Here is a 15,973-nt window from a genome sequence, read left to right on the forward strand (position 1 = left end):
TATAGATCTGTGTACACTCACAAACGCATTAGTCCCTTAACCTATAAGTCTTCAATACACTAAAATCACTAAGGGGCACTAGATGCACTTACAATCTCCCCCTTTTTGGTGATTGATGACAATATAGGTTAAGTTTTCAACGGGGATAAACATATGAAGTGTAAATACTGATATTGAGGAATTTGATTGCAAGATATAGAAGAACTCCCCCTGAAGATGTGCATAGTGAGGAATTTTCTTTTGAAGCAATGCACACTTGAAGAGTTCAATCATGGAGATCTCCCCCTATATCTTGTAATTCATACACCCATTTGACATAATATATGAAGAATTTGAAATGCATGATGAAATATGGTGACTGATGTAATTCAGCATGCGTGCTATAACATTAACGCGGAATAAGCATGCAGAAGAAACAGCAAAAGTATCAGGTCACCATAGAGTTTAAGTTTACAACTCGATCCAGCAAAGTCTTCAAAAGAACGAGAGTTGCAACTTAGAAAAAAACGCCCATATAAGATAGACCCGCTTGAAGACTAACTCAAATTTCTCCCCCTTTGTCATCAAATGACCAAAAAGGTCGAAAATGAGGACTAACGCCCCTGGAGAATATCAAGGTGATGAAGGTAGTAGTGGTTTTTCTTCACTGCATTGTGGGTAGCAGTCATGTTGTGAAGAATTGAACCAAACTGACGCTTGACCCATTTATGATTGCGATCAACCTTCTGTTGAAGACCGAGGAGAAGCTCACGGTCAGTCATCACCCTGGGTGCTGTGCCTTGAGGATTTTGCTTGGGTGCGTTGGCGACAGAGTCATGGGTGGCAGAGTCATCATTGGTGGAGTAGGATGCAGCCTTGCGAAATTGTCCATCCAATGGACGAATGCCTTCATCAATTACAGCAGTAGCCTTGCCCTTTTCATCAGCTGAGGAAAATGTCTGTTTGAGGACTTCAATTGGGGGCAAGTAGCTGCAATGGTTCAGTGTATCAGCTTTATAGTTGAGTGAAGACCTTGTCCTGATGAATCTCATAATCCAAGGTGCATAAGGCTTCAGCTCAAATGGTGACATGGCGACATTGGCCAGAGTCCTCATGAAGAAATCATGGAAGTTGATGGGAATGCCATGAATGATATTGAAAAGCAGATTCTTCATGATGCCAACGACTTCCTCTTCATTCGAGTCGTGGCCCTTGATAGGACTCAATGTCTTCGTCAGAATGCGATAGACAGTCCGAGGCACATATAACAATTCCTTCACAAGGAATTTAGTTCTTGGGGCCTGACCTGGCTTCAATGGCTTCATCAGCACTTGCATATAGTGATCTGTAAGCTCAGGTTCACTATAGACGCAACGAGCAGCTTCAAGGGGAGGACTGAGAGGAAAAGCACGAAGCAATTCAGTAGCTGGTGCCTTGTAGTGAGTATTTTCAGACATCCAGTCCAGCACCCATGAATTCACATCTTCAGAGTCTCCGGTGATGTGCAGAGTTGCATAAAACTGAAGAATGAGCTCTTCATTCCAATCACATATATCAGTGCAGAAATTCAACAGTCCAGCGTCGTAAAGAACACTGAGGACTGGCACGAAGCACGGCAGAGATTCCATATCCACGTGAGGAATGTGCTCAAGATCGCAGACTTTGTGTTTGTTGAACAGCACTAAGGACAGACCCAGTGCATAGAAGCTCCCACACAAGGTGGGGTCTGGGGAGGGATTATAGGAACCTAGTCTTACCCCTGCAAAGTGCAATGCAGAGAGGCTGGTTCGAACCCAGGACCTCTTGGCACAAGTGGGGAGGACTTCACCACTGCGCCAGGCCTGCAGTGAGGAATAAAAATTTGCCTGGCTGGCAGTCCAGAAACGCCTCTTCCTTATGCGAGCAGAGTCATAAGGGTTGTAATCAGTGAAGAATACATGCTCGCCAAAGAAGGCATCAGTCTTGAATTTCTGCTTCCCGGAGAATGGATCCTTTGGTTTGGGCAGAGGAGTGTCAGTGAGTTGCATCACAACCTCAGGAATCGCAATCTCAGGTTCTTCAGGCTGAGGAATTTCTGGTTCCTCTTCAGTGGCAGCCTCGTTCTTGAATTCTTCATTTTCAGTTTCTTCAGCACTAGCGGCTGGAATGTCTTCATGAGCTTCATCAGATCCCATTTGAACTGTAGTGACCGGGAACTGAGGAATTTGCTGCAGTGGAGTGAAGAGTGGAGAATTGGGGTGCTGACTTTCCCAAAAGTCATCATTCATCACAGGTGTGGTACAACCAATGTCCACATCTTCATCTTCAATTTCTTCAACGCCGGCCTCTTCAGCAGTAAACTGAGGCACAGGCGAGGAAGCAACTGGGGTTGAAGGGATTTCATCCACTTCAATTTCTTTGGATCAGCTAGGGATCACATATTCTTCATCAAAAGGAACAAGGTCCTTTGATGGCATGGTTGAGATTGGAACAACATCAATCGGGTTTGCAAAAGAGCTGGTCATAGGCTTCATTTTCTTTGGATCAGAAGAATCTGAAGAAGCTGATGCTTTCCTTTTCTTCACTGCTGCATGCTCTGCAGCCTTGGTCTTCTTCACATCTGATGCAGATGGAAGGATTGGAGTTGGAGTAGGCGCAGGTGGAGCAGAGGAATTTGGTGCAGTTTCTTCAGGCACAACTGATGCAGTTGCCCTGACCTCTTCATTTTCTTCAGGCGCACCACAAGTGGGTGCCCTGGGAATTTCATCAGCGGCTAGAATGCAGTCATCAGCCCTGGAACTCACATTGTCTTCAGCAGCCTGATTGTCATCAGCGGTGCTGGCATGTTCTTCAGTTGGCTGAGCAGATGCTTCAGCAGGAGTGACTTCAATATGCACAGGGGCAGCGGCACTTGAAGTGAGTGTCTTCGTCAGATTGACGAACCTGACCTTGGCTCCTTTCCAATCAGCATAGTAAGCGTTGAAATCATCGCTGAGGACTTTGATTTCAGACTGGAGCTTTACAAGTTCATCAGTTGTCATAGAGATAACGTTGTTCTTCAGGAACTTTTCCTTCCTGTACTGTGCTTTCTTGAGTTGCCCGGCCTTCTCATATTTCCTTTTTCTTCACTGATGAAATGGGTCAGCATGTGACTTTGGCCAGGTGTCAACTTGAAATCAGGCATAGGAGTGTTTGGGTCCTTGTGCCAGAGATCAATATAGTCGAGGATCAGCTTTGGATCCAAAAGCAGTGGCACTTCTGTGCCCTTGGCTCTAGCGGCCCAGACTTGCCTGTCTTTGATGATCTTAGCAAGTTCTTCATCATCAGCTTCGTCATCTTCAGACGGTACTTGGAAGGCGACCTGCTTCTTCTGAGGACTTGGGCGAGAGCCTCGTCCTGCAGTGGTATTAGTCTTCAGCAGAGAGGGTCCTGTTGAAGAATTTGGTGCAGCTGAGGAACTAGCTGAAGCTCCTGAGGCAATGGAGATGCCTGTAGTCCTTTGGCACGTGGCAAGATGCACAGGTTCTGAGGATTTTGTCGGAGCAGTTGAGGACTTTGGAGGAGCAGGAGCGGCTTGAGGAATTGGCCGTGAGGGCTTGGCTGAGGAAATTGGCCGTGAGGGCATTGAAGATGAGGCACTTGGCTTGTGCGCAGGCTTCTTTGCCATGGATTTCTTCGGCCTTACAAAGGCCTCATCAACAGCAGCAGTGGAATCTTCGTTGAATTTGCTCACTGCATCTTTAGCCTGTTTGGCCAACTTGGCCTGGCGCTTGGCCCATTCTTCAGGAAATTCCTCACCGCGCTTGATGCTAGTGGGATCTGCCTCTTGGCCAGGTGCCAATGGAGGTCTTGAGCATGGAGGAGTAACAACGAATTTCTTCATGTATTTTGGAGTCACATACCTGTACTCCCTCCACTCTTTTGCCCATCTCCTTTCTATCCTCTGAATGCGCACCTTGCGCTGATTTTTATCTTCCTCAGGGGGTGTGCAGTACCCAGCATAAATGTCCTCAGGGATTTCAAAGGCAGTATTAACCTCAGGCCTCTTTCCTCCTTTCTGTGGCCTCTTTTCATTAGCCATTTTCTTCAGTTGAGGAATTTGAACAATTGAACTCTCTGAAGAAGTATGCAACTTTTCTTCAAGGAACGGTGCAAATGAGTTAAGTTGATGAGAACCTAGTGATTTAGCAGCGGACATGAGTACCTGTGAACAGAGTATAGTTGCGAGGAATTTGGAGAGGTCATATGCATTCTCAGAAGGTTTTTCAAAAAGAACAAGTTTGAGGAATTTGACCAGATGAGTCTTGAAGAATTTCACTAAGCATTCTTTGTCTTAGGTTCCAGAGTTGTATAGATCGAAGATCCACACAATTGAGGAATCTTGAAGAAAAATGATGCTTAGAGAAACGAATCAAGAACAGATGACATGTGAGGTGTTTAGTGTGTGAGGATTTGAAGAAAAACACCTTTGAAGATTTTATAGTAAACATTTGAATCAAAGCGGGTAGTAAAAGTAACTTTTAATTACCCTGAACGAAGAACACGACGAACTGGGATGTGGAGAGGTGAAGCTCGTCTGTGCAGATCTTCCACGCCCTAACTTGGCGGAGGAAGACGGCTACGGCGGCGGCGGAGTGAAGATTTCCGCGGCCGGTGTGAGTATGGCGGCGACGAGGTCGAGGCAGTGAAGCTCTTCCTCATCGGCGACGATGATGTAGCGGCGACGCTAGGGTTTGAGAAGCTCGATCTTGGAGAGAGGTCGAGCGGAGTAAAAGAAGTGAGGAAGGGGAGAGGGGGTATTTATAGCCACGGTGAAAAACGGTTCGCCCGAAGAAATTGGACGAACGTGCCCCTGACCCTTCTCATCCGCATGACATGTGTCACCCACGTACTGAGAAGTGGAGATCGTGTTAGATCGTGGGTGAATAGGTAAGTATATCGTGGGAAGCGGAACGGTTTGAGCGGCAAAGCCGAAAATTTGGATAAGATAAGTTAAAAGTTCCATTCGCAAATTCTTCAGCTGACAAGGACACAGTGAAGATTTTGAACGAGTTTCAAATAGAATGCACATGAAGAATTTGTGAATAGATTGGGTTGAGTATAGCATAGAGGGGGGAAGGGTCCGATCACATTCACTTAGCAGAAAAACCAACTTGAAGAATTAGCCATAAGTGAATGCTGTAGAGGACATAAACTCATATATATATATATATATAGCCAATGAGGAAAAACGGCGGAGAAGGTGAAGATTTTGCAAAGTTGAAGAATATGAACAACTAAGGAATTTCAAAACTGAGGAAAAACTCAAATTGAAGATTTTCAACTTTTGTGGTGGCGTGACCCACCGTATAAGAATAATGATTTCAGACACCGCGTACAATTGTCGTAGGGTTATGAGAATCAAATTCTTCATTAATTTCTTCACACTTAGAGTGTTATTCTTCATTGATTGAAGAAAAACGTTCCTTCATGTGTTGCACATCTAAGTCATCAATTTTGCATAAGTGTTAGGATGAGTGTCCTTTTCAAAGAACATTCAAAGATTCTAAGATATTTAGCTCACACCGCAACTTGCTAAATCTCTTCTCATCCAAGGGCTTTGTGAAGATATCGGCTAGCTGTTCTTCAGTCTTCACATGCTCAATAGAAATGTCGCCCTTCAACACATGATCGCGAAGAAAATGATGACGAATCTGAATGTGCTTTGTCTTCGAGTGCTGAACTGGGTTGTGAGCAATCTTGATGGCACTCTCATTGTCACAGAAGAGAGGCACATTCTTCATGTTGACGCCGTAGTCCTTGAGAGTTTGCTTCATCCACAGCAATTGAGCACAACAAGAACCATCAGCAATGTACTCAGCTTCAGCAGTAGACAGTGATACGCAGTTCTGTTTCTTCGAGGACCAACAGACCAAAGATCGTCCGAGGAAATGACATGTACTAGATGTTGACTTGCGATCCACACAATCACCAGCATAGTCTGAGTCAGAATATCCAACGAGATCATAAGCCGAGCCCTTGGGGTACCATAATCCTAGTGTTGGTGTGTGAGCTAGATATCGAAGAATATGCTTCACAGCCTTATGGTGTGATTCCTTCGGTGTAGCTTGAAATCGGGCACACATGCAAACACTAAGCATAATATCTGGCCTAGATGCACATAAGTACAATAAAGAACCAATCATGGAGCGGTATACCTTTTGATCGAAGTCAATACCATTTTCATCAGTGCACAGATGACCATTTGTGGGCATAGGAATTTTGACGCCTTTGCACTCTTGCATGCCGAATTTGCTCAGTACATCCTTGAGGTATTTCTCCTGAGATATGAATATGCCATTGCGCTGTTGACGAATTTGAAGACCTAAGAAGAATTTCAACTCTCCCATCATAGACATTTGATATTCTTCACTCATCATATAGGCAAATTCATCACTATAACGTTGGCCAGTACAGCCAAAGATGATATCATCAACATATATTTGGCATACAAACAATTCATCATCATATGATTTAGTGAAAAGAGTAGGGTCGAGTGAACCGGTATGAAGCCTTTCTTCATGAGGAATTCCTTCAAAGTATCATACCACGCCCGAGGGACCTGCTTGAGGCCATAGAGGGCCTTATTTAGTCTGAAGACTTTGTCAGGATGCTTAGGATCTTCAAAACCTGGGGGTTGAGCAACATATACTTCTTCCTCAAGCTTACCATTGAGGAATGCACTTTTCACATCCATTTGATATAAAGTGATATCATGATGGTTAGCATAAGCAAGTAATATGCGAATAGCTTCAAGTCTAGCAACAGGTGCAAAAGTTTCATCGAAATCAATTCCTTCAACCTGTGTGTAGCCTTGAGCTACTAGCCGTGCCTTATTCCTCACCACAAGGCCATTTTCATCTTGCTTGTTGCGGTAGATCCACTTTGTGCCAATGATATTGTGTTTGCGAGGATCTGGACGATTGACCAGTTCCCAAACATTGTTGAACTCGAACTGATGTAATTCTTCTTGCATGGCCTGAATCCACTCAGGCTCCAGAAATGCTTCATCTACCTTAGTGGGCTCTGAGATAGAGACAAAAGCATAGTGCCCACAAAAGTTAGATAAATGTGAAGCTTTTGAGCGTGTGAGAGGACCTGGTGCTTCAATGTCATCGATGATCTTTTCAACTTGCACTTCTTTTGCAACGCGAGGATGAGTAGGTTGTCGTCGAGGAATTTGATCAGCATTTTCTTCAGCACCATTTTCTTCAGCAATTTCTTCAGGTGCATTAGCTCGACGTTCTTCATGTTCTGGAATGAATTCTTCAGCAGATTCTTCGGTAGGAATGACATCCTCAGTAGCCTTGAACTTGATAGTTTCCTCAGGTGCTGGTTCATCTATCACAGAGGGTAGGTGCTCTCTTTGCGAGCCATTAGTTTCATCGAACTGCATATCTACAGTTTCAACAACCTTGTGAAGAACGGTGTTGAAGACTCTGTAGGTGTGCGAGTCCTTTCCGTAACCAAGCATAAAACCTTCATGTGCTTTCGGTGCAAATTTAGCATTGTGATGAGGATCTCTAATCCAATATTTAGCACCGAAGACTTTGAAATAACTCACATTGGGTTTCTTGTCAGTGAGGAGTTCATAGGCAGTCTTCTTGAAGAATTTGTGAAGATATACCCTGTTGATGATGTGGCACGCAGTATAAATTGCCTCAATCCAGAAGTGACGAGGCGTCTTGTACTCATCAAGCATAGTGCGAGCCATCTCAGAAAGAGTTCTGTTCTTGCGCTCCACGACGCCATTTTGCTGAGGAGTGTAAGGAGCAGATAACTCATGAGTAATACCAAGTTCATCAAGATAGTCATCAAGACCAGAATTCTTGAACTCAGTTCCATTGTCACTTCTGATGTGCTTGATCTTCCCACCAAAGTTGGTTGAAGCCCTCGAGGAAAATCGTTTGAAGACTTCCTGCACTTCATGTTTGTAAGTAACAATGTGTACCCATGTGTAACGAGAGTAATCATCAACAATAACAAGCCCATAGAGAGATGCGTCATTTGTGACAGCTGAGTAATGGTTAGGACCAAAGAGGTCCATGTGAAGCAATTCGAATGGTCGAGTAGTGGTCATGATAGTCTTCGCTGGATGCTTAGCCTTGGTCATCTTTCCAGCTTCACAAGCTCCACACAAGTGATCCTTGAGGAATTTGACATTCTCAATGCCAATGACATGCTTCTTCTTCGCAAGCGTGTGCAAATTCCTCATGCCTGCATGACCAAGTCGTCGATGCCATAGCCATCCTTCTGAAGCTTTTGCAAGTAGGCACACGGCTGGTTGCGGTCCTGTAGAGAAATCAACAATATACAAGTCTCCTCTCCTAAAGCCTTTGAAGACTTTGGAATTGTCAGCTTCCATAACCACAACACAACGATACTTCCCAAAGACAACTACCATATCAAGATCACAAAGCATTGAGACAGACATGAGGTTGTATCCCAAGGACTCGACAAGCACGACTTTGTCCGTGTGTCGCTCCTTTGTGATCGCAACCTTACCTAGACCCAATACCTGACTTTTGCCTTTGTCAGCAAAGATGATATGCTTCAGATGCGATGGTGATAAGGGAGCATCAATCAATAGATTCTTGTCACCAGTCATGTGATTTGTACATCCACTATCGAGGACCCACTCAGTGGCTTTGGGTTGATCATCCTGCAGATGAATTAGTCCAACTTACGAACTTCATATACTTCATCAGTGAAGAATATGACATCAATTCATCAGATCAATTTCATCAAGCAATAGAACATATAAAGAAGTATGAGGACGTGACAAATGAAAGTTCATTTCTTCATGATTAGCCTGCGTCCTTTCAGGCACTCTTCAGGTCTCCAGCAAATTCTTCAGACGTTTGAGCACGTCTGGAGACCTGACCCTGCATAAAAGATTAGTTCTTTTTCTTCACCACCCACATCTGAAGGGGTGGCAAAGAGTTCATCACTCTGCGAGCTCCATATGAGAAAGGTGGCATAGAGGCCAATCCATTTCGTTTCACATAAGAGAAGTTAGGGTAAGCATATGAATAGGCAGAGAAATTCTTCGAGGACTTATGAACATAATGATTAGAAGAATAATGCTCATATTCATAGCCCTTGGCGCTTCCCTGCGAAACAGAGTTGTTAGCACGATGATGTTCATATGAGGACTTTGATCCTCTTGAGGAATTTGATCCATGTGAGGAATTTGGTCCGTATGAGGACTTGGATCCATATGAAGAGTTTGGTCCATATGAAGAATTTGATCTGGGGTTCCTATTCCTCACAGGTGGTGTCATGAGGACATTCACCTGAAGACTTTCAAGGCATCTTTTGGGAACCCAGATTTTCTTCATAGGAGAACCGTTCCTGCAGTTAGTGCCAACATATCTAGCAAATACTTCACCATTCTGATTTTTGAACAGTTTATAGTTGGAGGCAAATGACTCATCAGAAGAATGAGGAGATTCACATGTAAAGCCAGATAAGTTAGATGGATCAACTGGAGGTCCCTTTGCAACAACCCATGAGGTTTTGGGGTACTGCTCAGGCTTCCAATATGTACCATCAGCATTGAGTTTTCTCTCAAAGGCAATACCTGCTTTTTAAGCACATCACAAAGAGTCTGATGCCCTTTGAGGCTTTTGTACATGCCTGTCATGTACAATTCCTTCAGCCCTGCATCGTTAGTGATACTAGCAATGTCCTCAGATGAGGAATTAATGATAGCAAAGACAGTTGAGGAATTTGTAGCATTAGAAGCATTTGAACATTCAGGTGAAGAATTAGCAGATTCACGTTCAATGCATTTCAAACATGGAGGAACAAATTCTTCCTGAGCAGCGCTGATTTGCTGAGCAAGCAATGAATCGCGCTCCTTCTGAAGATCTTCATAACTCACTTTTAGCTTCTCTAGATCTTGCTTTCTTTGAAGAAATTCATAAGAAAGCTTCTCATGATCAGACAAAAGAGTGTTATGATGACCTTGAAGGTTGTCATACCTAGTCTGAAGTCTCTGAAGATTTCCAGTCAAGGTTTTAGTGCGATCCATTTCTTCACCCAACATATCATCACTTTTTTCTAGCCTGTTTTGAACCTTTTCAAGGGCCCTTTGTTGTTTCACAGCAATCTTAGCAAGTTTAGAATAGCTGGGCCTAAGGTTTTCATCAGATTCATTTTCACTTGATTCAGATGAGGCATATTTGAGTACCTTGGCACCCTTTGCCATGAAGCAATAGGTGGGAGCGTAGTCATCATTGCCTTCATCAGCCTTGTTGGTGAGGTCATTTTCTTCAGTGTTGAAGATAGACTTGCTGACGAATGCGGTAGCGAGGGCTAGGCTCGCCACACCGGATTCGGAATCCTCAGATGCCTCCTCTTCCTCATTTTCTTCAGATTCAGCCTCAGAGTCCATTTCCTTGCCAACGAATGCCCGAGCCTTCTTGGAGCTGCTCTTCTTGTGAGACGAAGACTTTGAGGACTTTGATGGTGAAGATTTTCAGGATTTCTTCTTTTTCTTCGTATCATCAGAACTGTAATCCTTGTATTTCTTCTTCTTTGATTCCTTTTCCCACCGAGGACAATATTGAATGTAGTGTCCTGGTTTCTTGCATTTGTGACAAAGCCTCTTCTTGTAGTCACTGGATGAGGAATCATTGCTCCTTGATGGTCTTCCAAAGCGACCACGTCTTGAGAGCTTCTGGAATTTCTTCACAGGCAGTGCTAGATCATGGCTCAGTTCTTCAGGATCACCAAGACTGCTTTCAGAGTCTTCATCTTCAGACTCAGAAACTGCCTTGGCCTTCAGTGCACGTGATCTGCCATAGCTCGAACCATAGAGATCTCTCTTTTTAGCAAGCTGGAACTCATGAGTGTTTAGCCTCTCGAGGATATCAGCGGGATCAAGTGACTTGTAATCAGCACGCTCTTGTATCGTCAATGCCAGAGTAGCAAATGAGGAATCAAGCGATCTCAGCAGTTTCTTCACCACCTCGTGGTCGGTGATGTCAGTGGCACCAAGTGCTTGAAGCTCATTTGAGATGTCAGTGAGGCGATCGAAGGTTTGTTGAACATTCTCCTTGTCGAGTCTTTTGAAGCGGTTGAAGAGATTGCGAAGAACATCAACTCGAGAGTCACGCTGTGTTGAGACTCCTTCATTTACTTTGGACAACCTATCCCAGATATGCTTAGCAGTTTCCAAAGCACTCACTCTTCCATACTGTCCTTTGCTTAGATGGCCACATATGATATTCTTCGCTTGAGAATCGAGTTGCTTGAATCTCTTCACATCGGCAGCGTTCAGTGAGGGTGAGACAGAGGGAACAACTTTTTCCACAACATACCAGAGATCGTTATCAATTGCCTCAAGATGCATCCGCATCTTATTCTTCCAGTAGGGGTAGTCCGTCCCATCGAAGGTAGGACACCCATCAGAGACCTTGATCATACCTGTGGTCGACATAACTAAAACTCCAGGTGGTTTAACCAAAATCACACAGAACAAGGGAGTACCTTGCTCTGATACCAATTGAAAGTGCGTTATATCGACTAGAGGGGGGGGTGAATAGGCGATTTTTATGAATTTTTCACTGAGGAATTTGTGGGTGAGGAAATTCCTTAGCGAAGAACTACTTGCAGCGGAATAAGTACTCAAAAGTATGCATAGCAGAACACAAGCATAGTCATCATGATGAAATGAAAACAAGTACAGAGTACAGAAAGCGTAAACACAGGATAACACAGGATGAAGACAAACAGACTGAAGAAATTGAACTGAGGAAATTGAGAAAGTCTTCAGTCAAAGTCTTCAAACACATATATGAACACGCATACAGTAATGAAGAAATGAAAGAGTTGAGGAAATAGAACCAGTTGGCTTGGTGAAGACAATGATTTGGTAGACCAGTTCCAACTGCTGTCTCAGTTGTACGTCTGGTTAGGGCGGCTAGGTATTTAAACCCGAGGACACACAGTCCCGGACACCCAATCCTGAAGACGCAGTCCAGGACACTTAGTCCTCACCGTATTCCCCTTGAGCTAAGGTCACACAGACCTCGCCTAATCACTCGTGGTAAGTCTTCAGGTGACTTCCGAACCTTCACAAACTCGGTCACTCGGCGATCCACAATTTCCTTTTGGATGCTCTAGACCATGACGCCTAACCGTTTGGAAGAAGCACAGTCTTCAAAGGTAACAAGCGCCGGATCCATGCAGGATCAATCTCTTCAGTGATGCTCAATCACTTTGGGTTTGTAGGTGTTTGGGTTTGGGGTTTTTCCTCACTTGATGATTTTCGCTCAAAGTCCTCAGAGGATGGGATGCTCTCAATTGACAAGTGTCAGTTTCTCTCGGAGCAGCCAACCAGCTAGTGGTTGTAGGGGGCGGCTATTTATAGCCTAGGGAGCAGCCCGCATGATAAGACATAAATGCCCTTCAATGATATGACCGTTAGGTGGGTAGATATTTTGGGACAGCTGGCGCATAGCACATCAACGGTCGGAAATTTGAGGTTTAAATTCCTCAGGGCTATCATGTTCCTCACTGTGTAGGCAATCCACACTGGCGAATTCCTAACTCCTTAGTCAGAACAAATTCCTCAGAGACCAGAGGAACTTCGTCTCTGTCACTGAAGAATATGACTGAACTGTATGAGATTTCCAATGGCTTCACTCGAAGGGATTGGTAGGTGTAGGATTTTGAGTTGAGCATCACATGGAAATTTTTCCTTACTATTTCCTCGACCCCCTTTAACAGTACGGTGTTTCCTATGACTCAAGAAAGAGAAAATGAAACTATGAAAACAAAAGTCTTCACGCTTCATATTCCTCAAATGAATACCAAGTCTTCAAGGTCACACCAATTTCTTCACTTTCAAAGTCTTCAGAAAGTCTTCAGAAATCCAAAGTCTTCAGTCGAAGAACTTCATTTTTAGGGGTCGACTTTCTCTGTAAATATCAAACTCCTCATAGACTTATAGATCTATGTACACTCACAAACGCATTAGTCCCTTAACCTATAAGTCTTCAATACACCAAAATCACTAAGGGGCACTAGATGCACTTACAGATGGGTACTTGGTATGTTGACTTTTGCGTAGACCTCCCTGGCAACGGCGCCAGAAATCCTTCTTGCTACCTCTTGAGCATTGCGTTGGTTTTCCCTTGAAGAGGAAAGGGTGATGCGGCAAAGTAGCGTAAGTATTTCCCCTAGTTTTGAGAACCAAGGTATCAATCCAGTAGGAGGCCACGCACGAGTCCCTAGCACCTACACAAACAAATAAATCCTCGCAACCAACGCGATAAGGGGTTGTCAATCCCTACACTGTCACTTACGAGAGTGAGATCTGATAGATATGATAAGATAATATTTTTGGTATTCTTATGATAAAGATGCAAAGTAAAGAAAACAAAATAAAAACGGCAAAAGAAATAGCTAAGTGTTGGAAGATTAATATGATGGAAAACAGACCCCGGGGCCATAGGTTTCACTAGTGGCTTCTCTCGAGAGCCTAAGTATTTACGGTGGGTGAACAAATTACTGTTGAGCAATTGACAGAATTAAGCATAGTTATGAGAATATCTAGGTATGATCATGTATATAGGCATCACGTCCGAGACAAGTAGACCGACTCCTGCCTGCATCTACTACTATTACTCCACACATCGACCGCTATCCAGCATGCATCTAGAGTATTAAGTTCATAAGAACAGAGTAATGCCTTAAGCAAGATGACATGATGTAGAGGGATAAACTCATGCAATATGATAAAAACCCCACCTTGTTATCCTCGATGGCAACAATACTATACGTGCCTTGCTGCCCCTACTGTCACTGGGAAAGGACACCGCAAGATTGAACCCAAAGCTAAGCACTTCTCCCGTTGCAAGAAAGATCAATCTAGTAGGCCAAACCAAACTGATAATTCGAAGAGACTTGCAAAGATAACCAATCATACATAAAAGAATTCAGAAGATTCAAATATTGTTCATAGATAAACTTGATCATAAACCCACAATTCATCGGTCTCAACAAACACACCACAAAAGAAGATTACATCGAATAGATCTCCACAAGAGAGGGGGAGAACATTGTATTGAGATCCAAAAAGAGAGAGGAAGCCATCTAGCTAATAACTATGGACCCGAAGGTCTGAGGTAAACTACTCAAACATCATCGGAGAGGCTATGGTGTTGATGTAGAATCCCTCCATGATCGATGCCCCCTCCCGCGGAGCTCCGGAACAGGCCCCAAGATGGGATCTCACGGGTACAGAAGGTTGCGGCGGTGGAATTAGGTTTTTGGCTCCGTCTCTGGTAGTTTGGGGGTACGTAGGTGTATATAGGAGGAAGGAGTATGTCGGTGGAGCAACATGGGGCCCACGAGGGTGGAGGGCGCGCCCAGGGGGTAGGCGCGCCCCCTACCTCGTGGCTTCCTAGTAGCTTTCTTGATGTAGGGTCCAAGTCCTCTGGATCACGTTCGTTCCGAAAATCACGTTCCCGAAGGTTTCATTCCGTTTGGACTCCGTTTGATATTCTTTTTCTGCGAAATTCTGAAATAGGCAAAAAACAGCAATTCTGGGCTGGGCCTCCGGTTAATAGGTTAGTCCCAAAAATAATATAAAAGTGTATAATAAAGCCCAATAATGTCCAAAACAGAAGATAATATAGCATGGAGCAATCAAAAATTGTAGATACATTGGAGACGTATCAACTTGTACCTTGAAATTTAGTGAGAGATCATCTTGTAATGCTACTGCCGTACTAAGCAAAATAAGATGCATAAAGGATAAACATCACATGCAATCAATATAAGTGATATGATATGGCCATCATCATCTTGTGCCTTAAATCTCCATCTCCAAAGCACCGTCATGATCACCATCGTCACCGGCTTGACACCTTGATCTCCATCAAAGCATCGTTGTCGTCTCGCCAACTATTGCTTCTATGACTATCGCTACCGCTTAGTGATAAAGTAAAGCAATTACATGGCGATTGCATTTCATATAATAAAGCAACAACCATAAGGCTCCTGCCAGTTGTCGATAACTTTTACAAAACATGATCATCTCATACAACAATTTATATATCATCACGTCTTGACCGTATCACGTCACAGCAAGCCCTGCAAAAACAAGTTAGACGTCCTCTACTTTGTTGTTGCAAGTTTTACGTGGCTGCTACGGGCTTATCAAGAACCGTTCTTACCTACGCATCAAAACCACAACGTTTTTCGTCATGTGTGCTGTTTTAACCTTCAACAAGGACCAGGCGTAGTCACACTCGATTCAACTAAAGTTGGAGAAACAGACACCCACTAGCCACCTGTGTGCGAAGCACGGCGGTAGAACCAGTCTAATGAACGCGGTCATGTAATGTCGGTCTGGGCCGCTTCATCCAACTCTTTGTGTTCTACTCGTGCTAAATCGCAGGTCCAAAAGATCTTCAAGAACTTCGCCAGGAAGGCCCAAAATCAATTTGAAGTGAAGATCAAGAAGGTTCGCAGCGACAATGGAACGGAGTTCAAGAACGCAAATATGGACACCTTTCGTGATGAAGAAGGGATTTCACACGAGTTCTCGGCTACGTACACGCCTCAACAAAATGGAGTTGTTGAGAGGAAGAACTGGACTCTTATTGAGATGGCGAGAACGATGCTTGATGAGTACAAGACTCCAAAACACGTTTGGGCGGAAGCGGTTGAGACAGCTTGTCATGCACCAAATCGCTTGTATCTTCACAAGCTACTCGGAAAGACGGCATACGAGCTTCTCACCGGTAACAAACCCCAAGTTGGATACTTTCGAGTATTTGACTCAAGTTCTATATTCTTGATAAGCATCGTCGTTCTAAATTTGCTCCTAAATCTCATGAGGTTTTCCTACTTGGTTATGGCTCAAACTCTCACATTTACCGTGTCTACAACAGTTTCACCCGAAAGGTTGAAGAGACGGTAGATGTGAAGTTTGATGAATCTAACGGCTCGCAAGTAG

The sequence above is a fragment of the Aegilops tauschii genome, chromosome 3 (genome assembly GCF_002575655.3).
Source record: "Aegilops tauschii subsp. strangulata cultivar AL8/78 chromosome 3, Aet v6.0, whole genome shotgun sequence".
Lineage (NCBI taxonomy): Eukaryota > Viridiplantae > Streptophyta > Magnoliopsida > Poales > Poaceae > Aegilops > Aegilops tauschii.